Genomic DNA, 23001 nt, shown 5'->3' with positions numbered 1-23001 from the left:
GTAACTGCCCATGCAGTTATAGCATCCCTGAAGTCATCGTTTTAGCCATCACCAGAGGCTGACTGCTTAATGGAGACAGCTTCTTAACAAAGGGAAAGCAGGGTTGGATTTGGCTGCTCTGAGTTCATTAGATTAGAGGGGTGTAAATCAGAAATCATTACTAGAATAGATTTATGTTAGCATCAAAAAAGTACAGAGACAAATTCCTTAAATAGCTGCTGTTTTAGTTGTTCCTCCAAAGTGTCCCATGGTGGACTTTTTTGCTAAACACTAGGGAAAGTCGTAGAAAGAAATTGATAGTAGAATTGATGCTGAAAAGGGGTCTAGGTTAAGGTTTTAGAGTGTATCCATGATTAAATACACTCTTTTTGTATGTGTATGCCAAATTCCCAATTTTAATGTAAATTTGTTTCAGCCAGGATAAAAGTATTTGTAATAAAGCCATTATTGATACCGACAGCCTGGGGTATTCTGTTGTTCATTGTGGCTTGTTAGCGACTCAGTCACTGGCAGTAGACATTTGTCCTTTTATTTAAAGAAAAAAAAAAAGTCAATTTTGAATGATAAAAAAGGGAAAGCCCAAGGGAAGCCTGTGACAATAAAAGTTAACTGCAGATAAAAGTGGTGTGGTTAAGACCTCGCAATTGACATTATAAGCACTGTCATGTGCTTTGCAAATTGCAGCAGGCACCCTGGTGGTCACAGATTTAGCTAAATCAAGGGCACGTTTCAATCACATAATAGGAATGGACTCAGCTGAAATAAAAGCAAATGACAGTATGATGATGTTAAGTGTGCATGAATTTGTTCAGGTGTGTACACACATCTAGTGCACTTATGACAGTATCCTTGCATGCGCTGTTTGTGCTACGCTGAGACACCAGTTTTGTCCTACTGAGGATGTGAAAGGAATTCAGCTTGCCAAGTTCTATCACCTACATATTAGTGGTTTTCTTTTCATTAGTAATCTATTTCTATCTCATGGTAATACTTTTTAAGTATTAGTAAACTGGAAATGTTGGTAGGTTTTTAAATGTTGGTAGCTCTTAGCCAGTTGTCATCTCTGAATCTTTTTTTTCTCCGATGGAAAGGGTTCCTTTCTCCTAAGCATGAACCACACCTTCCTTTTGTGGAGCATTATGGTTGCTGTACTTGCAGTAACTGGGCAGGATTTACATGCAGTTGCCATTTCTTGATCAGCCAAAGGGCTGATGATGTGTTATTTCCTCCCATCAGGAGCTCTACATGCTGCGTCTCTAACATTTTCATCCCTTGCCAATCCAAGAGGAAAATGACTGAAGACTGAGCCAGCTCCCACCGAAGTTGGTGGTGAAATGCCCACTGATTTCAGTCGAAGCTGGATCAGGCTCCAAGAAAGAAATTGAATGTTACTGATCATTGGTAGCAGGCCAAGATGTTGGTGCCCTTGTGGGTTGTTTTTCAATATTTCTTTTGCTGCATCGTCTTTTCATTTGTTTGTTGGTTGCTGGGAAGACTCAGAAAAATTTAAACTGGATTGACTCAGCCTTGTGCATAAGAGATGTGAGCAGCTGTTCTGTGTGTACGTGTGTATATATATGCATGTATATGTAAAAGTTATCTGTTCATACGTACAAAAATGCAGCCCTTGCTTGCTGCCACAATTTTTATTCTTCTATCTCCCAAACTGAAAAGGATCCACTATATGGTTCTTAAAAGTTTGAATAGAATTAGTCTGGTAAAATATTTGCCCAGCTTTATATGCTCATACATAGGAAAATCATCTTAATGAAAACATACATGGAAGAGTGGGAGATATATATATATATATATAGTATTGAAAAGAATTTGGGTCTTGGGAAGAGGGGAGGCTTCTGTTACTGAATTGGTATTTAGTCTGAGTTAATCCCTTGACAGATAGTTCTGCCTATTGTCAGCATTCTACGTAAATTTGTTTTCTTCTTCCTCTTACTGCCAGTCATCAGTAAGCATCCCCATCAATAACTAGAGCATACTCTCTCTACTAGATTTGTCTACTAAATAGGGTGAAGTGCTGGAAGATGTGGGGGTGTTTTACTTAAGAGAAAATGGACCAGAAGTAACGAGCAAATTCTTCTATCCAGCTCCCCTGTCTTTTATTCCAGCCTCCCTTATTTGAGTCCAAAGAATCTCATCTCTGAAGTCAATGACAGCGCTTCCTTTGATATGAGAGGTTATTACATCAACTGCTACATCTGTCACTAGAAGTAGGCAGGTCACGTTTAAACTTGAAAACAAAATAAAAAGACCCCAGAATCACTCACCCTTCTATTAGCAAGGCATGCCACACATCTGGCAAATAAGTGTATATTATAAGGCTCTCTATAGTGAATGGTATGCCCTATGCCATGCATAATGGAGCTTCTGTCATCTATTATGTATTATGACATACGGGCAAATTGGAAAATACAAACTGATGTGAGGTAGTAAAAACATGAATGAAAAGGCGTTCCTGCACATGCATTGTGGCTGTCACTTATAGTCAGAACTGCTTCCCTGTCTGCTTTTGCTTTTTGCTTTGCTTGACCCAGCAGTCAAAGTAACTGCTTGTTAAATTTAAATCAAAGATGCTCTTCAGTCCTATGTGTTTCAAGAGGTAATACTCTGGGTGCTTTTAATGTTTCTCTAACATGATTATAGTACATACAAAAGTGTTTCTGTCTATTATAAACACATTTCCTTTGTTTTAAGACCTTACACCTATAGAGAGTTTTTGTATTTGCTAACATCTTAGATACCATTTCCTTATCCATCTCTGATGCTTTGCTAAGGATTTAGCTATGTAACAAACTTCTTATTTAGTCCAGGTAAGCAGGCTTTTCAGTGGCAAAGGCAAAGTTTTAATTATAGCTAGAATTCCAATGCAGTTTGCATTTTCTTTGAGAAGGTGGGCGTGTTTGCTGTAAGAAACAAATATATTTTTACTGTGGAAAAACTTCTAAGGAAAAAAAGGTGTCATTTCCCTTCAGATCCTTAAATGCTCTGAAGCAACCATCTGAATTTAGTCGCAGACTGTGGATATCGTGTTTTGTACTCCCATTAGCACCAGAGAGCCAGCTTAATGGGAAAAAAATTGAATTAGTTTCCTTTTTCCACCACAGTCTGAGGTTTCAAAGGTTTCTTTTAAGGCACGTTTTGGCCTGAGAGCCTTCATTGATGGTGAAACTAGACAAGGTAGTAGGATTCCTCCTTAGCTCTAGAAACCAAAGTGGAGTTTGCAACGTAGCCTGTCTAAACATATAGCATCTGAACTGAATTTTGGTTTAAGCAACTGTAGATATCTCCAAGACAGACCTCAAGGTAATTGTAGAGCTCTATTAATTTTGTTGCTTCTCCACGGTACTGTTTGCTACAGCTCCTCTCCCTCTGCTATGAGGACTGATTGAGGAGATAAATGGGTGCTTGGGAAGCCTCTTGCTTTCTGGAGGAAGAACTGAGGCCATTCGTTCTGTTGGGATGAAAAGTAAACTTTGGGAAAATCTGGGGCTTTCCATTTCAAGTTTATTTGATTTTGATTAAACAGAATCCTTAGAATTATGTTCAAATTTACAAGATAAGGTTTTCCTAAACAAAAGAAGCTTGTTTCTAGGGCTAAATATAGACCAGATTGTATCTGAAACTTAGTAGTAGTTAGAATCACATAAACTCCTGCTTTTGAGTTTTGATTTCCTTCAGCACAGAAACCTGCATTTATTGGTCTCGTTAATAACAGTTCATTGCTCTCATTAGAAATGAGTCCCAGTGTTGTGCTGGGAAGAGGGTTTGGTTGCTAAAGGAGGGGGAGGATGAGCAAGGAATTTGAATCCCTTTGTTTAACTTCCCAAGTGCAGGACTGTCCCCTTCCAAAGCGGGAGCCTGGGAAGGGAAGGTTTGGCACCGTTGTTCCTCACCTAGCAGAGCTGTGGGCAGTCCAGCTGGGTGCCAGCTGGTGAGGTGCCACTGCAAATCAGGGATTGCTTTTTCCAGCACGCTGTTGTGCTGAGTCGGCATTTCCCTGAGCTGGACGTTCACGCAGCACCTACCCAAAGGCACGGTTTCATTGTGTCGAGAGCTGGAGCAGCACAGTGTGCCCACGGGAGAGGTAAAGCTGCAGCTCTGCTGAAGTCAACGAGAAATCTCCCAGAGCTACAGCGGGCTGGAGTGGCAGCAGAAGGATCACACCCACCCCCGAGTCAGAAGATGAAATTATTATAGCCCGACGAGAGATTTTGTTGTTGTTGTTAAGAGGTTGGGATGTTTTTTGTCCTTTGCTCCTACTGCTTCCTGGCCGTGTTTCTATCCATGCAGCTGGTTCATGCGTTGAAGCAGAGGAATAAGTGTCAGTGAAGCTCTGCGCGAAGCTCTGCGCAGCTTTACGGAGGCCGTGCAGTGGTAAAACGGGAAGAATATGGAGCAGGTTGGCAGAGGGACTCTTTCTCCCCTCTTTCCCTTTTAGCAAAGGGACTCCCCACGTCCCCCCTTCTCCACCCTCCATGTAGTCCTTATCTCCTTTCTGAAAGGAAGGACTGTAAGCGTTGCAGGAACACGGTCTTGTTTCCACATCTCACTATTTTCACGACTCTCTGTACCTCTCAAGATAAACTGGTCCCCCAGGGATTACAGGTGTCATATATTCATCATTGCATTTCACAGTTGCTGTTTTGTCCCCGGCTCCTGCTTTTGAGCAGTGTGGCAGAGCGGAGGTGTGTCTCTGGAAAGCCTTGTTGCATTTAAAAGGTAGTTCCAATAAACAAAGCAATTTCAAACCTATGACTCTGGCTCCCAATGATTTATTGATTGTTTTCCCTTGAAGGCATTGCATGATGCTGTATAGCAGTGAGCACAGGCACATGGGTGCTTTCTGAGGAGGTGGTTAACAGGATGTTGTTTCCTGGATTAAAACTTTAGAGCTTGGTACTAAAGGCAGAGGAAAGATATTTGCCATGGGTATTAAATACTTAAATATCAACTACTGATTCAAATACCAATCCCTAACCTACTAGGGTGAACAAAGTGCGACACTGACTAGGATTATTATGTATTGACTGATTATAACTGTATTTGTGGTAAGTATTTTCTACCTTGGATATTGGGGTATCCTGCATCTTTACTGTTTCTTCTCATCTCTTAAGAGATTTACGTGTTTGAGTATTTAGCAGCCTCTGGTGATTTAGGGACACATTAGTGTATTTGCTGTTGTGATGTCTGAAGATGAGTGCCTTTAATTAAATGGTATTTTCCTGTTGTTCCTCTGAGAATAAAGCATCTGCCTGAAAAGAGCGTAAGGATTAAAAAAAATCTTCAATTCTGAGTCCTGTTTCTGTAACATAGATGTTTTCATTATTCAGGCTGAAGCAAGTAAAAGGGAAAGCAGGCTGGCCAGAAAGGATGGGTGTTCATTTCATTATTCATTTATATTAGTAGTGTTGAAAAACATACCCTATTAGATCTCAGGAAATCAATTAAAAGGAAAAATTTAACATGATTTAAAGCAATATGGGGAACTTCTTGCTAATCAGTTAGAAAAATGATTTAAGTAGTTTGAAGTGCTGCTTAAGTATGCCATGTTATACCCCTCAGTCTTTTTTGCTTCAGATGTGGTTTCCCACAGCTTGAGACATTTCTTTCTGGTTGCTGCGTGAAAGCAGGAAATAGCTTTTGTTGGGGGAGTGTGAATTTGGCTTCTGCACAAAATGCTCTCAAAATCGCTGAATAAACAAGCAGAAAAAGCAGGAAAAAATAATTCCTTCTTCCCCTGTCAGTTATGGGAGGAAGATTACTTGTAATACAATAGGCTAAAAACCAAAAATCAACATTATTTTAAAGATGATTATGCCCTTTTAATTCCCCTCCACTGCAGTTCTAATCCTATTCTCTAAATATAACCGTCCTGTGAGGAAAAATTGGCCTTTTTATAGCAAGTGATCAATGTTTAAGGGATTCGTAAGTTTCTTTTTGCAATCTATTCTAGAAGACACATTTCCAAAATGATCTGTGTGGTTTGGATAACACACAAGGTATTATTTTCCATTGCTAAAGCCCCACATAATGATCTGAAAAGGGAAGCCATCGCATTTTATTTCTGTTACCTCACCTATGTAAAAAAAGAAAATCCAGGTTCTTGTATCTCAGCTCAGACACTAAGTTGTCCAAAGACTTGATGTTGGAGGTCGAATGTTATTGGAAGAGCGGTGAATTCGCTCAGTAGCATTATATCAGCAGCAGTGTGTAACTGAGCCATATTTACCCATTCACACCAAATTTACACTAGTGTAAATCATTAACACTTTAGCTGAAGTGTCTGTGATGCGCTGGGGCAGCAGAGGACATTACACCCTTGGGCTCGTGGTGTGGAAGAGGCAGAAAGCTGCACAAAGCAGGGGAACGACTCTGGCTGCTTCTGGGCATGATGCAGAATGATCCTCCTCCCTTGTGTCCTGAAATTAAAGGTTGTGCCTGTCATGACACATCACTTGTGGGCTGGGAAGTATCACCTTCGATGTAATAGTGATTATTTTTCTGGGGAGCCATGTTTTCCATGGGTCTTGTAGGAATATTTATGCCGAAATAATATTAAAATCCTTCTCTGGAGAGGAGTGCCTGCCCTGCTTTCCGCACCCATCAGTGTCAATATGAGTTCTTGTGTAATTGTGTTGCACTAAAGTAGGTCTTTGTTGTTTCAGTGGAATGGGATTTATTTGATAAAAGCTTTATACTTAAGTGAGAACTGCAAAGGATTCTTCTCTGCTGTGTTGTAGCTCAGGCCATAAAGTGAACACGTGACATTTATCCTTCTCTTATGTTGAGCAGAATACCTCTGCTGAGGAAGAAACTGCAGATGATTTGTAGAATATTACTTTAGCTGCAGAAACCCATGAATGCAAAACATAATTCCTATTTAAACCTTCCAACTTTGATTGGATATGTTCTTTCACAAAAACCTTTTTAAAAAAATTGCTGTCTGGTTTTCTGTCCTACAATATTGTTTTTATTAGGGTTTCAATGTATTGGAAAGATAGCAGGGTAAAGAATGAAGATACCTAGGAAATTAACTTCATCCCAGTTCAGGGATTTCTTTTATAAAATTATTTTAAATTGCTGTGATTAAAGAAGCTGGAATTGTACTTATTTTTCATTGAGCTATATCCAGTTTTAAAGTAAAAATAAAGAGAGAAGATCTATAGGCTAGCAATGATGAGTGTTATAAGGTAAGACTAAAATTACTTGCCAGCATTATTGTTTAAGCTGAAATAATCCTGTGATGAAATTATGGCTTTGTTTTGATGATCAGACTTTGCAAGTCAGAAACCTGTAAAATAGTGGCACCAATGTTGCAATGCAGGTGAGTAGCACAAGGCCTAATTGCCTTTTCTGGTACACATATGGTACATATTCTGTATATACGCCATACATATCGGATAGCAGGCAAAAGTATTCCCCCGTAAGGTGATGTACTTGCTTAGTACAGACTCGGCACTGGAACGCTGTGAATTCCCACTGACTTCTCGTGTAGTCTGAGGCATTTTGCATTTCATTGGAGCAGACCCTCAGAGTCCAATACACTCCAGTTTTCGTATGGCTACCTTGGGGGTACCAAACATTATTTTCCTTTATTTGCAAGGCTTGATTCTCATCTTGTGTGTGCAAATCAGTAGTAATGTTCTGGTGGGACAATGATATCATGTCAGTAGGAGCAGGATGTGAGCTGAAGACAAGGCTGGTGATTTGACTTTCCCTCTTGGCATCCTCTTCTTGTGACCCATTTTGCGGTTTGTCTCCTCACAGTATAGCTTTGTTGTGAATTTATTTAATCATAGGATAGATGACGTTGTCACTAAATACCGTTACAACAGTGCGAGAAGTCCATTAATAGTTAATGGTCAGAAATGTGTCCCTAAAGGAACTGTCTTGTAAATGGAGTCTGGTGACATGTAAGTGACATGTTTGTACCTCCCCCAGCTCCTGACTCAATGATACAAGCGTCAGATCCAGCACTGAGAACATTCCCCATGGGGGGAGAGGCAGCAAGGCAGATGGCTTTCAGTGGTCCATGAAAAGTCACCCACCCTTCAGCTTTGGCAGGCTAGGCTAAGGTTACTGGTTTTGCTCTTCTCGGGGCAAAACATTTTCAGAGCTATCTGTACTGTTGAATTCTTTTGAGAAGTTCTATCATTTCAATGGTGTATTTTATTAGAGAGAAGCGAAATATCATTTGTGAGGTTTATGCCTATCACGGTTTGTATTTGTGTTGTTTTTAATACCATGCATTTAGCAGATCCTTGGGTGCTAGGTTTGATAGGTAGCCTAATTCAGACACCAAATATTTAATACCTAAAATAACCAGATGAATCAACCACTGCATCCATGTTTTCTATATGTTGCTGTACAAATTTAATATTAAAATTTAAAATATGTGGGGACGCTTCATATTCAAAACATGTACGTGAACAAAGACACAGCTAACAATCATCATATTAAACGAAGCTAGTTATTGTGGAATGTCATGGTAGCTGGAAATCACTGAATAGGCAAATACTGTACAAAAATGATAGCATACAAAGTTGACACATCTTTGATATTATCCTAACCTAGTGCTGGGATGAAAAAAAATGACTTTTTGTTGTAGCTATAGAATATTCTTGGTCCTTGTGTTGTAGCTGTAGAATATTCCTTGGCCCTTGGGTCAGCTAATGGCTGCTGGCCTAAATTGGTAACTTGATCTCAAGGAAAGGAATTACCATTTGGGCTCCCTTGGTGATTTTGAATTATGATCCAGAGCTGTATTTGTAAGAGTCTGAAGAAAAAACAAGAGGAAAGATTGTATGTATCTCTGCGGTGTAACTGCAACATGAGTGATACCACAAGATGAATTATAAGAGATTGTCAGTTACTGAATTTCATATAAACAGAAGGAAAAAACCCTCAAATGTAATGTGTGCCAAGCAGTCTTTTTTCCCGCTCTGGACTCTGCATACATCCACAGCAAGAAGCTGTTCTTGGCATTAAGAGATCCCAGCCTGAGTGGATAAGGCAGACTAGGAGGTAGATGCTGAAATGAACTGACCAAGACCACGTATGTGCAGCAGCTCAGTGGCAATGTTGAGAGTAGGATTGATCTTCGCCTGGAGAGATGTATTGCTGAAACGTTCTGCCTCGCTGACCTTTTTGTTGTTGTTTATTTGGTTTTGGTTTTTTTAAGAATTATATGGAAAAATCAGTTTAACCATTGAAAATGGCACCAGGAAATCTGAAAAGGTTTTAAAAGACTGTTTACAGTGAAAGAGCTGTGACTGAAATTAATGTGCATCTCTGAGTGCCTTGCCTCTTTAGAAACTCTAAAGCTTAAAGTTACTGAGTGTCGTTTCAAATCTGTCAGCCTGTGTGTCTCTTGCCAGTGCAGTGTATGTGCCTGCTTAAGTAATGTGCAGAACAGATTGACCTCAGAAGTATACAGCCAGTCCTGCATTCTTGGTTCTGATCTCATCAGTAAACCAGACCTGAATTATTCATGCAGGTTTTATGTGGATCATCTCTGAAAATGATCGATGGAGGTGAGACTACAGAACTTATTTCTCCTTTTTATTTCCAGCTCATCTCTCAGTGGGATTTACAAGAATGAAAACCAAAATTCATCTTCAGTACTAAATTGAACACTGTAAGAAGTTGCCTTTTTTTTTTTTTTCTGATTTAGATTCTTCTCACAGTGTGTGATAGATCGTTCAGTAAATACTCATGTCAAATTTATACCTTAACTTTATGATATAACAGCTACAGATGCTTTGGAGGGCCAGGTCTGATGGAATCTGTGTGTTGCCTTTAGGTGTTGCCACAGGTAGTGCTTATGTATCAGCACTGCAGGGTTTGCTTATTTGTGTCCTTCCATTGCACAGCTTCGGACTCCCTGTTTGTCTCAGAGCCCTGCTATGCTAGTACCTTTGGTGCACAGCAATCTCAGTACGGGAAACGAGCGCTGCATGATGTCCTTCTGGTAACAGATGCATGTGCCTTGTGCGCTCTTATTTGTCATTTCATTCTTAAGGCCCAGGGAAACAGATCTGCAGATAAGTCTAGTGTGGTTTTATGTGGCCTAGAGGTGATGGATGTACTTGGGCAGCCATATTCCCCTTGAACTGCAGCTCCAGCCAGTTGTAAAGAACATGTGGATCGAAAGATGAGATGGAAAAAAAAGACAAAATAGCCATTTCTGTCTCCTCCCCTTCAGGGAGTACAGCTGTATCTCAGGAAAACACTTTAGAAGTTATTGCCAGTTAAAACTGATCAGGTAGGAATTGCTCATCTTCTGAGACAGTCCTCAGTTTCTCTGTATGTTTCCAAATGTCCCACACACCACAATTAGGGGGCAATCTGTAAACAACAGCTCTCCGGTAAAGCTTTGGAGTCCTTGCTTTTGTTTCATTACCCTCCAAGCACTCGAGTGGTAATGGAGCACAGTTTGTTTTTGTTGTTGTTGTGTACATGTTGTAAGATTACCTGACTTTTTTCCTCCTGATATGTCATATTTCCAAATACGCCATGAGAAGGAAATTGTTGCCTCTGATCTGATGTCAATAAAACAAAGGTACATAGAAACAAAACAATTAGTAGATAGAGGTTTTTGAGTACCAGCAAGAAGGATGAGGTTATGGAGTGCTAGCTGGGCATGAGAGACCTTGATTAATGTGGGGTATGTTCCACTAATAAGGCAAATTTAATATACTTTTTTCCTACGTGCAAAGTTTGGAAGAAAATAGACAAATTTAAATACAGGTGGATGGAGGCTGTTCACTTTGGCTCTGATGGAGCAGATCCCCCTGCACTGGTCTTGATGTTGTTACTTGTGATTCCACAACCCCGGCTGGTGGGAGAGCAGCTCCTTTGGCTCCATCCCCCTCTCCCCACTCCCAGCACAGGCAGTGCTTCTTGATAATGCAACCCTAGCTCCTGGCTTCAAAACTTCAAAATATCAGACACGTATGCTTCTCCAGACTGTCCACATTGCAAACCTATAGATCAGTGCTCCATAAAGTAGTTAGACATGGGTTTTTTTTCCTGAAGCAAGCTAGACAATAAATAAAAATTTTATATAGATTTGACTTTAAGTGAAGTAACTTTACAAAAGCCCATGATGCTCCCTCGGCACATACTGGTTCCAGATTTGCTCCCTTGTGCCCCTCCATAGGAGGTGATGCTGCTGACCTCAGTCCTCGTGTCAAAGCCCTGCTTTTAAGTTTCTTTTATACATCAGACATCCCATTCATTCCTGTGAAATAAAACCAGAGTGCACACTCGCATTGGCTGTACTGCTGTAGTGTAAGTATTAGAAGAACTTGAGACAGATGGCAGGGTTCCTGGTACAGCTGAAGGCCACAGCTCTGTTGCAAACTACTTTTTAATGAATCAAGTTTCCAAGTGACAACTGGGATGACCTCACTTCAGTGGCTGTCATGCCTGAAGAGGGCAAAGAGCGAGGAGAAGCAGTGGAACGAAGAAATCTCGTTCTTGCTTACTGAGTGCTTTCCAGCTACAGGGACAAAAAGGCAATTTTTCATTCTCGAATCAGGGAGGACTTATAATGTTAAGCATCCGTGGCTTGCAAAATAAGGTAATGTAACTTATAAGGCTGGATTTCCACAAGGCCAAAGGTGAAGAAGGGAAGTCGACCCTAGTGAGTCCCTTCAGTATTTCCTCCAGAGATTGATGTAACAGGCTGGGCAAGACCTCAAAGTGTCCAGATGAAAGTGGGAGTGCTCCTGCTTCACAAGTTGATGCAGTGTTGCCAGATTTGTATTGGTCTAGTATGATTTTTGCATTTCTCGGTTCTCCCCCGCTTCTCAATCCCATCTGTATGTTTACTGTTTACTGGCTATCTTTTGAGAAGGGAGATGAAAGAGATGGACTGAAAGAATGTTTCTAGTCATTTTGTACTGTTACTGTCACCTAATCATTTTGTAGCTTCTACAATCTATACCTTTTTTGCCTGTTTTGTACAAAAAACAAAGGATACAGATGGAAAAATATGACATATGTTATAAAGGCAAGCTCCCACTAATTTCCCAAGCTGGCTAACTGGATACATGAATGTATGTTCCTTCCTGTAGCTTTTACTTCATTGCTGCCCCACTCTGCACTTGCAGACCCCATCTCTACAACGTTATGAGCGTGGGCCAGCAAATGAGCTCTCCATCTCTAAAACCCATGTGTCCCATCTCATCCTGCTTCATCCTTGGCTGGAGCTTCAGAATAATATTCTAGATGATACAGGGGCTCTTCCTCTCATGAGAGCTTGCCCACAGCTGGATCCGTGGTGGCTGCTCCCTGTACAGCTTTGAATTGGTGCCAATTCTCATGGCATATCACAATTTGGCAATCTGTTTTACACCACGAACTTTACAGCAGCATTTTTTTTTTTGTTCTGTGTATTCCCTGTATTTCTCAGAGAAAGGACATTATGAATAGAACTGGCTGAAATATGTAATTTCCTTTTCACAGGAAATCCTGTTGCTCTGGGAAAATCTTTTCTTACAGTTTGAACGTAGGACTGTAGTCTTAAAAGAAGTATCCTATGCAAGAGAGACCATCCATATTTTCACTAAGGAAAACTGAACACAGGATCTAATTTTTCCAGGTTATAAGTAGCGTAGACCTTGGAGCGTAGTCCTGGTATGTGCTTCCAGGCTTTATGTTCTCTCCCAGATCCCAGGCTATGACAAAGAACATTTTCTGGTATTGAGCTTCCCTTCGTATTTCATTGTTAAGTACCGTGTTTTGCCAGCACGATTGCTTCTCATAACAAACTCAGCAGCATTTGGGTTACAGTTAAGATGGTTCTTATTGATTATACTGCTGCTTATGGAGGCGTGCAGCTGAAAATTAGTATTGCATCAGAATCTTTGGGGAATTATTAAATATTAGCAAAACAAAGCCTTGTGCTGGAGCTCAGGCACCACAAATGTCTGTCCACAGACTTGGGAGGTTCTCCAGAGTGCGAGGAGCTCATACAGTGAACAGAAAAGAACAGATGTTTCTCTTTACTTCAAATGCTTATGCCCACCTAATCCAAGGAAGAGACCAAGTAAACAAAGGTAGCTCATTTAAAAAGGATAGATAAACATGTGCAGAGTCTTTCCATCATTTAAATAAAGGACACAGAACAGTTCCAACAAGCCAGTTTAACAAAGCAGTTACAAAGATGAGTAGGACATGAAAATAGAGGTTTTTTTCAGTTTCACTTATATTGCTATATCTATATATTTATCGTATATGTTACATGTGTATACAGACAGTTTGGGAAAAACGGGTCTAAACATTATTGTTTCAGTATTACAGAGTAACACTTTGAGTTCAAAATGGAGTAAGACATTGATTAAGTAGAGCACAATGAAGAATTATGTGAAAGCGTGAGAGTTATGAATTACCTTTCATTTTGTTGGTTTAGGTGATAACTTTCTAGGTTTGTTTTTATGACACAAGAAACATTTCTCTACTGGGAAAATATCAGACAACTCTGTTTCTTTTTGATTCTTCATCTTAAAAGTTTCCTGAACCAGCTCTGTGGAAGGAGGAGAAGGTGTTATTTTGTTGAATACCTGTTGTGTAGCTTTATTTACAGAAGCTCTTTGTTTGCAGCTGCTCTTAAGCTTAAAATATTTTGAACTTAAAACGTTGTGCATCATTGAAGGGATATAATTTAAAAGGCTGCAGCCTACCTCTTCCAATTCGACTGTTCTGTGTCCTGATGAATGAGTATGGTTTAAGCAATAACACAAAGAAGGTATTTTGAGGAGCTGCAGCAATAGATACAATTGAAAGCCAGGCACTCTATTTTTGAGCAGTTCCCCGGGCAGTGACATAAGTTTGGGGAGAAAAAAAAATAATCTCCAAGTGAGGCAAACATCCAAAGCTATTAGCTAGTAGAAATCTTTTTGCTTTGCAGAGTAGAGGTGATGAGACAGGGGTCGGTGCTGGGCCGTGGTGCGTGCCCTGACGGCGTGCGAGGAGGTGGGAGCTCTCACTGGGATTCTGCGGAGGCAGCTGGGAAGAATCGGGTCCGCTGTGCTCCTCAAGCTGTCAGGGGTGACACCAGGGCCTTTTCTTCCCCAGCTTGCCGAAGGCTTCATGCTGTGATAGATTTAGGCAAATGTAATCGAATGCAAATCCTGTACTTGTACTTCTGACATCGAGCTGCTTAAAATAATCATGAGCTTTGAGAAACCAAACAGAATCTGGCAGCTCAGAGTTATCTTTTAACTTGAACAAAATGAGAAGAGTCCTCGATTCAGTACGGCTCCTAGAGTGCTTCTGGGGGATGAAATGGCTTTCCATTTCATGGCAAATTTTGTCCCCGTTGCACTGGTGTGTGGGGTGTGGCAGCCATGAGGAGCTGTGGAGACTACAGCCACACACAGAATCGCTGGAAATAGACAAATCAGTCCTGTCCTTTAGGAAATTGTCATATTCAATTCACTTTCTTACAGACCAGCAGTAAAAATCTGCATCTGACCAACAGAAATGCTTGTTGAATGTATATTGAACATATGTTCACTGCATATTGAATATGACACCATTGTTACTGCGTTCCTTGCTCCCAAAAAAAGGCTTCAAGAAGAAATGTTTAAAAGCTAAAATTTGGTCTCAGTTTGGTTTAAGAACAAATAAGATCCATAGTTTTCAGATCTAGAAGGACAGTTTCCTAAGGCTGTACTGCTGTTAAGAGCAAATTGTGTGTCTTCGTGTGGTTTAGATCTTCACTTAATGTTTAGGTTACCCATCATTTTGTACAGCTGCAGCCTTTGAAGCTTGTGTTTCATTTGATTGGCTCCATTTTGGGTGCTGCTGTTTTCTTGCTGGGTTTTTCTGTCTGTGCGAGCACATGGTGCTAGAAGAGGATTATTGATAATACCAGGACTCCGTGTGTTTTACAGGTTGTCTTACCTTGTGTAACAAAGCCATGCACTTACTGTTTGAAAAGGGCTATGGTAAAATTCTGCTAAAAATAGAATGTAGTATTTCTGTGGGAGCACGATGCACAGCAGGGGCGTCAGTGTTGTTGTCTGTGTGGTTGAGCCACCTTCACACTGGAAAGCAGGCTTTGCAGGATGGATTTATTTCCAAGCGTGTGTTCACTTTTGTAACACAAAGAGGTCTTAAGTGACATAAATACTTATATAGGGAGCAGACCATAGGCATGATATTCTGCTCTGGAAACCATACTGCAATGTAAAATATCCTTTGGGAGATGCAGAGGTAGCCTGATAGCTGAGGTCTATGCCATCAGCTCAGAAAGCCCTGCATTTCCAAGTATGACCTAGAAACATGAATCTTCACTCTGCTCACTGGTCTCTCATTTGATTTTTCACCAGGAGCTCTGACTCTGAAGAAGCATTTGAGACCCCGGAGTCCACTACACCGGTAAAGGCACCACCTTCACCTCCACAGCCACCCCCTGAAGCAGCAGCGGCAGCAGCAGTTGTAGCAGACATAGCAGAACAAGAAATAAAACCCCAGCTGCCCTTGGAAGACACAGGTAACGAGCATGTAATGAGCAGGACAGGTTACTGAGGAAGATGAAGCTGCAGGGAAGTGTTTGGGTAAGCGCAGGCAAGGAATTGATGCTAATAAAATGTCTTCTGGAAGATTAGTTAGTGTATGTTGGGCATTATCCATGCTGGGAGGAAAAACCCTGTCGCCTCCTGGCATAAAATATTGGAGAATCTGTCCATAACGTTTGACAAACGTTAACGAAAAGAGGAGCTTTCTAGAAAAACCTTTCTTCCTTTTGAATCAAACTTCATTCTGTAGGATCTTTACAGTGTCAGATGAGTAGAAAAAGGAGGTATGAGATACAGATGCAGGTACCTGGGTGAGCACTGTTAACTGTGACAATTAACAAAATGTTATTTTCAAATGTATTGTCACCTGAAACAGAAGGTGAATAAAAAGTCTATTAGAACAATAGAAATATATTAGCTTTATAGGAGGAACATGGGAGTATGTGTGAATGTATGTATAATATACATATATAAAAATTGGTACACACTGGGAAAATAACCTTTAAAAAGGAAATATCGTGTTTAAAAAAAAAAAGAAATTCTTTATGCCCAAAAAGTGTTCTTTGTTCTCCAGATTGAGTAATGGAATATGAGGGAGTAGAAAGCACTCTATTAGCCCAAAATAGCTTTGTTTGGGCTGTCAAATGACAGCTCAACAGTTTAAGATTGAATTCCCCATTATGCTGTCTTTTTCCCATCCAAAAGTCAAGTCGTCTTGATCACCTGGCTAAATTGTATAAAGGTAATTTTACTCTCAGCAGACTAAAGCTCACTTGTATTTTTATTTGGAAAGAGGTATAGCATTGCTAGGCAGTGTTTTAAAGCTTCTGTTTCCACTCTAGAAGTGTCTGTGTTTAGCAGTGGGCAAAGCAATGTCCAGGGCTGGTGTGTGTATTATAAAGGCTGTCCAGCTTTAATTTAAACCTTCAGGAAAGTGACAATTATTGCAAATGTCTTGAGCCACCTAAAGCATTTCTGGGAGTTATGCACTAAGGAGTGCTCTTTAAGATCATGATTTATGAAACAAGTTTATAAGAAGCTAGAAAGATGTTAAACAAACTGATTCCATAAAATAAAAATGAAATACTAAGACATCCTAGCACTTTTTCCTTTCTGCTGTTAAAGTTCCCCCTTCATTGTAACAACCAACATTACTCATTCTCCATCTTCTTTCCTTTTTCTAATCTTTTGCAATCTAACGATTACAAAATAAGTGCTGAGAGAACAAAAGAACGCATATGCTAAACAGGTTTGGAGTGTGTTTTTAATTACTGCAGTAGATTATCTTCGAACCCTTGATTACACATGTGCTTCCCTGGCACATGTGATTCTTTTCTCCTTACAGCCCAGATCTCCCCCTCCTTTCTTTCAGATATTTCTGAAGAAAGGTAGGAAACTGAACATGTCTATTCACAGCCAGTGTGAACTATATTGAAGGCCACTGGATGGCAGAGAGGAAAACGTTTCATTTGCAAGTAAGATTTGTCCATGGGAGGCAAGTTACCACAAACTAACAGAGCTATGTTCAGCATTCCAAAATTATGCAAAATGAAGTTATACAACGGGGTAATTTATGTGAGGGAAAGAAGATGTGTAATGCGGAAAAAATCCAAATGTAGGAGGGCAACACAAAGCATTCATTTGTGTTGGAAATCTTTAGAAGAAATTAATAATACTAAGACCATAGCTTAGGTGTTTGCTTGCTTCTTCAGAAATGCGAACAGTTAAATATTTTGTACTTTATAAACTACCTGAGTACCAGTTATCTTGTAGTTTTCTTACCTCATAGGTTATGCATGTGGCTGCACATAAAGAGAATGAGTCCCTTCCTCAGGGGTTATGGGCAGTTGAAGCAGAGTTTCTCATTGGTACCATACGGCTAAATAAATAGGTTTCAATAAATGAAGAGTAAGGAATACGGGCAACCAGAGAGCCTGGCACACACAGAGGAAGAGACAGCGATGTCCAGCTGGGTTTCTGGTTCACCAGCTGCATGGCTTTGTCTTCTACTTGAGGTTGGTAACAGAGCGTGTGTTTGGATGGAAGGAGGAAGCATAGTAAGTGTTTAAAGGATTATTTCATCTATATCTGACAATAATTACTTATGCAGACAGTTGCAGTTGTGCTGCATGATATCATTAGCGCAACAGCTGGACCCCACTGCTGGAAAGCCAAGAGGAGAGTTTTTAATTAGGTTGACTTCAACACTAGCTTAATAAATATGATGAAAGTGAAATATAGCTAGACTTACCCTGGGTTTATGCCAGCTCCTGGTGGGGTAAAACCTGCTGCATGGCTCCAGTCCATCAGCAGCAGAGCAGAAGATGGGAGTCAGTCTGCAGGCAAGTCTGGAGGAGAAGAGGAGTAACAGAGCATATACAGAAACTACATCTGAACCCCAGAAAGTGTCACTAATGAGCCCTTCCATTTCTCTGTAAATACTTTGTTTGTTGTGGGGAATGTGGGTTATACTCTTGAGGCAAATGACTTCTAGGGTGCTTTTTCCTTTTTTTATTTTGGTAGTATTTTAAATTATTGTTGCCTGTCTCATCAGCTTCTCATAGCAGTGTCCTCTTGTCCTTTGTTCCACCCATCTGAGCACCAGAAAGTACCCCAAACCCTTTCTCCCAAATACCCCTGTTTTTGGCCAGGAATTCCTGCCTGGGCAGGGACGTTTCTTCTGCCCCCCTGCTGCCTTCCCCAATTAATTACTGAATTCAGATTATATACACAGGGGAGAGGTGAGAGCTGGAGTCCCCTCTATGCATTACAGCCCGCCAATCAGGATATGGGAGACCTATATTCAGGTCCTTCTTGTGCCAGGGAAATTGAGGTCAGGCTTTCTAGTAGAGAGATGATGACCCAGACAAAAACAAACCGAATTTTGGGGATGGAAAACATTCTTCTTCAGTGCTTTTCCTCTTGAAGACTAACAGAAAAATTTGAAGTAAAATTTATATCCAAAGTTTTCTGTCAGTATAAATGGTAAAAGTATTTTTACAGTAATTTTTAAAATAGCATTACTAATTGATTTCATAACTTCAAAGGCTTCTCATAACAAGCAGAAACTTGAAATAAACTGTGTTTAAAAATTTCTGGTATTAGGAATTCCAATTCCTATATGCTATAGATGAAGTGTACTTGTCTTCTGAGTTATGTTATTATAATGGAGTATGTGGGTGCATGCTGTATGCATTTTCCCAGTGTTTCTCTTAGTTTGGTTTTGTCTAAAAAACACAACTAGAATGTAATTTCTTCCATATTTGCTTTATTAGAACTGATTAAGTTTTGTTTCTAAGCCTTTCAAAATAGTGTTCCATTTTGTTTCCAGCTCGGCAGTGTTAAGGCCTACATTTTCAGCCTGTTGGCTTTCCTCCTATTTTAGAGATACAACAACAAAGTGCTCAGCTGTCCTACTGCACAGTGCAGCTCCCCCTCTAGAAGAATTTGTTGTAATTTAAAGGGAAAAATATTTAAAAATACCTAGAAGTACTTTATATGTTCTAAATCCTTAATATATTTTCATGATTTATAAAGAAATAGTTCAGATTTAGATTCAATAAGCTCATAGCTGGTGCAGATATTTCATTTTCTTCTTTAAAATATCTTCAAAACAAACCTGAATTCCAGAGTTTTTGGAAAGGTTTCTTTTTGTGAACACGTCCCCAGAGAGCACGCTACCTGTGCTGTGGTAGGGCATGCCCTGGGCTGCAGCATCCTGCCCCACCGGTACCGCAGCGCTCGGAGCGGGGAAGGCACGGCTAGCTCCGCGGGTGAGGAAGAGATGGGTGATACTTCATCAAAATGAAACAAGTCTGCCCTTGCCTTGGCTACTTCTGTAGCTCTTTGTGCAACTACTGCCACTGAGTTTCTGCATTGCTTTCCTAAGGCTGTAAAAAGATGTAAATCCTAACAGCCATCCTGATCTAAAGCTATGAATGCCTCTTATCCTTTCATATTCAATATAAATCAGTGGTAGCAATTTAATTAAAATTTGATAGCCTCATCAGTGGACAGTTCAGACCACATGCATGGGATTTGTTACTGTTCAGGTCATTTATGGATCTTTATTTTAAAAAGGCTGAGTTAAGCATGATATGTGTCTACCTCACTGTTCCTGTGGGACATTGAAGCTTTACTAGCATCTGAAGTGCCATCAAAATCTTGGTATTTTGTAATGTACAAAAAAATAATTTCTGTAGTTCACAGAAGTGTTTTTTGATTTTTTTTAGCTCCTTTTTGTTGATACTAACAGAAATTTATTTTGTTTATTAATGCAAACAGTCTTAGAATACCTTTCTAGCAACTTTTGCTTCTGCTATAATAGGTGACAGGTGAAAATGCCAAGCATTAAACATGTCATGCAGCTCTCATTTAGAGGTCTCATCACCTAGATACAAGAAGTCTGGGGGGTTTTGTTGGTTTGGAGTTTGGGATTGGTTTTGCTTTTCATACCTGATCCATGCAAAACTTTTCTGAAATCGGAGAAATTCCCTTGTGGAAGGAGCAGAACGTGGACCTTCTTTTTTGATGAATAAAATGGGAGGTTTCTTTCGGGGTTTGGCTGGTTTTTTATGGCAACGTAAGTTTCCCTGCTATCACTGGTGTTCTTGGAATGCTTTGTAAAACTTAGTATCTACCTGTGTGCAGCTCTTACCAGTATAATTTGTGGGTGACTGTCAGCGCCAATGAAAGGCATAAACCTTATTTAAAACCTTGTGCTGGCCTCTCTATAGGGCAAGTCCTGCCTTAATTTTCCTAGCTTATATTGTAGTATGTTCCTTTGTGATCAAATTGCATTTTAATAAAACACTGTGATTAGTAATACTGATTTGCTTAATTCTGCGGTGTAAAAGGAGAAATGGCACTGCTCTCTGGATATGCTGTTAATGTCAGGAAAGCATGGTCTTCATATCTCTCTGTAGTAATAAAGCCGTGCTGTTTTGCAATAGTGAGTACCTTTCATATCTTCTTATCCAGTGTTTCTGCTGTTACTAATACTGAGCCAATTCTGTTGTTATGCCAGAAGAGTCTGACAGCAGCATTTCACTTCTACCAAAAGCCATGTTTTCTGAGACAGTTTCACGTACTGTTTCATAAAGAAACAATAAAAATAGTCATAGTAGTGAGTCGACCGACACTCTGCAGAAATCTGTACTCTTAAGTAAAGGGTTTGATTAGGAGGAGGTTGTGAAATAAGCAATTAAAGAAGATTAAAGCTCTGCACTATGTGGAGCACACCAAATTTGAATGCTGTTTTGCTTTGAGTAGCTGGAAAGCCTTGTACACTCTCTTTGCTGCTGTGATGCTCCCTAACCTCAGCTCTACCACGCCTGTCATTTACAGTCCAAGTCCTGCAGGGCATTGGGTTTCTTTTCTTTTCTTTTTTTTAAATGCATGTTTGTACTGACTTTGAACAAGGGGCCTCAATCCTGTAGAGGCCTTTGGCGCACACTGGAATGAAAACAACGCATAATTGCAGAAGATTTCTTGTTCAGATCCCCCTTTTATTTTGTGCTGACCTACATTTGTACTCTGCTGACATATTAGATCTACGTGAGTGTTTATTGTAATGTATTCCCGTTAAGCATCTTCCCTTCCCGTTTCAGAGTAAAATGTACAGATGAGTCTAATGCTGGAGTTTTATGGCACTCTTTGAGTCCCCCAAACAGAAGTCCCATCAGTGTCAGGAAGTGATGTGTGTGCAAAGCGAGCACCAGCTCAGCTGGCAAATCAAGTCTAATTAATGACCTCTCAGCCAGGCTGAAACCAGGCCCAGCCCAGTGGAGATTAAGGAGAAAAATAAACTGTCCTGAAGTACCGCCATGTTATTACCATTCATTTAGCAGAAAAACATATTAAAATATTATTTTAATTGATGTAACTTAGTAAACTTCCACAGTCTTAAAAGAAAAACTGTGTAGCTGTCATTCCTTTGACAATCTCTGGAAATACGTGGTACCACTCTAAGGTACTGCTTTGGGAAATGTGTCCAATTTCCATAAATCCTTTCTGTCCTCTACATCCATAAATAATAATTCTTGTAATCTCTATGCAGACATATAATTTGCTCTGAAACAAAGGAAAAATGTTTTTTTCTGTTCTTAATCCATTCATAACTTCTGACTAAAAGTAATTATTGATTTTCTGTGTTGCTTTTATGAACAACGTTAATGAATGTAGCTGGGCAAAATGGGAATTATTTTGCAAAACATGTCAGGATTGGAATGAAAAAGACATGTAGAAATTTCTCTGAAATCATTTAAAGATGAGCAAAGCATTAATTTTTGTTTGACTGTTTTTCTTTATAATTGCATAATTAAAAAAAATGACAATGTGAAGAACGCTGCATTGCTTCAATAGGAGACACTGGGGCGTTTTGCTCCAGTACGTATCAGTGAGAGCTCAGAGCAGCTGGCTTACCCCAGCTTGAACTGTGAGCTGGAGGGAGATATCCCAGGTCTCCGATACCCTGACTCGAACATGCATATGTAGGCAGAGGTGACTGTGTTACGTTTTGATAGGTGGCAGTACAATGACAGCAGGAGCAAACCATATTCAGGATTTGTAAAACATTTTAGTAATCAACTTTAATGAGCTGGAAGGCAGCAAGAGCCATCATCTTAATCCTTTCCAACCTATATATTTTCTATTTTTTTGATATGCACCATATCTTTTTCTGCCTTGTCCAATATAGTTGTTATGTCCCAAGTCAAGAGACTTCTATAAATCATTTTAGGATTCCATTCAATAAGCAAATCTTCAATTACAATGAGAAGCTGCTCAGATGAACAGTTTTAGCATATAATTCTTTCTATAAAATTTTCTTTTCATTGATGAGTTAGAACTAGGAGAAATCTGTTTTAAATAATCTGTAGGGAGCTTCTAGTGGTCTTTTTTAAGGAAGATTTTCAATTGAGAATATTTGTATGGTTCTTTAATTGACTAATTTTTTTACTTTTACCATAATTTATTTCGTATGAAGTTCTCAGTGATTCACGTCGCATTATAAACTTAGAATTATGAGGTCAAAGTAGAGTGTGTTGACTGCTTGGGGCAGATAGAGGAGCAGCATTGATGAGTTGTGGAAATGAAGCCATGTTCCTCTGGGAAAATTGGTAAAAATAGCACATGGGAAACAAAACTTAAGATCAACATGTAACTGCTGAAGCACCAGTCAGTTTACAGGGAATTTATCGCATAAGAGCTCCGACACAATTGCGTGAACTCTTTGTAATAGTAGAAAATGGGAGTAATAAAGTGCTTGATGTTCAGTTTTTTCTGGTATTTGGCATATTTAGCGTGTTAGGGTAATATCCATCTCTAACTAAGTCATAATTAGTTTAGAAGAGATGCTCTAGAGGCTATTGCAAATACATATTTTGTGTTTTCATGAAACTTGCCTTGAATCCTTTTCTGGGGAGAACAGAACTATTTTTTCCCTTAATCTAGTTCA

General features: G+C 39.8%; 1 protein-coding gene across 1 annotated transcript in view; it reads left to right on the top strand.

Annotated features, from left to right (window-relative positions):
* The window catches only part of TACC2 (transforming, acidic coiled-coil containing protein 2), an 85723-nt gene that overhangs the window by 24085 nt on the left and 38637 nt on the right, over nucleotides 1-23001 (top strand). The window contains exon 3 of the mRNA XM_010564660.1: nucleotides 15357-15520. The gene's annotated coding sequence lies outside the window, so the exon portion shown is untranslated. The remainder of the gene's footprint in view (nucleotides 1-15356; nucleotides 15521-23001) is intronic.

Source organism: Haliaeetus leucocephalus, unplaced genomic scaffold, assembly GCF_000737465.1.
Source record: "Haliaeetus leucocephalus isolate CR32 unplaced genomic scaffold, Haliaeetus_leucocephalus-4.0 Scaffold184, whole genome shotgun sequence".
NCBI classification, from domain to species: Eukaryota; Metazoa; Chordata; class Aves; order Accipitriformes; family Accipitridae; genus Haliaeetus; species Haliaeetus leucocephalus.
Note: the sequence above shows the minus strand (reverse complement) of the source record. Positions and strands in the feature narration are given on the sequence as shown.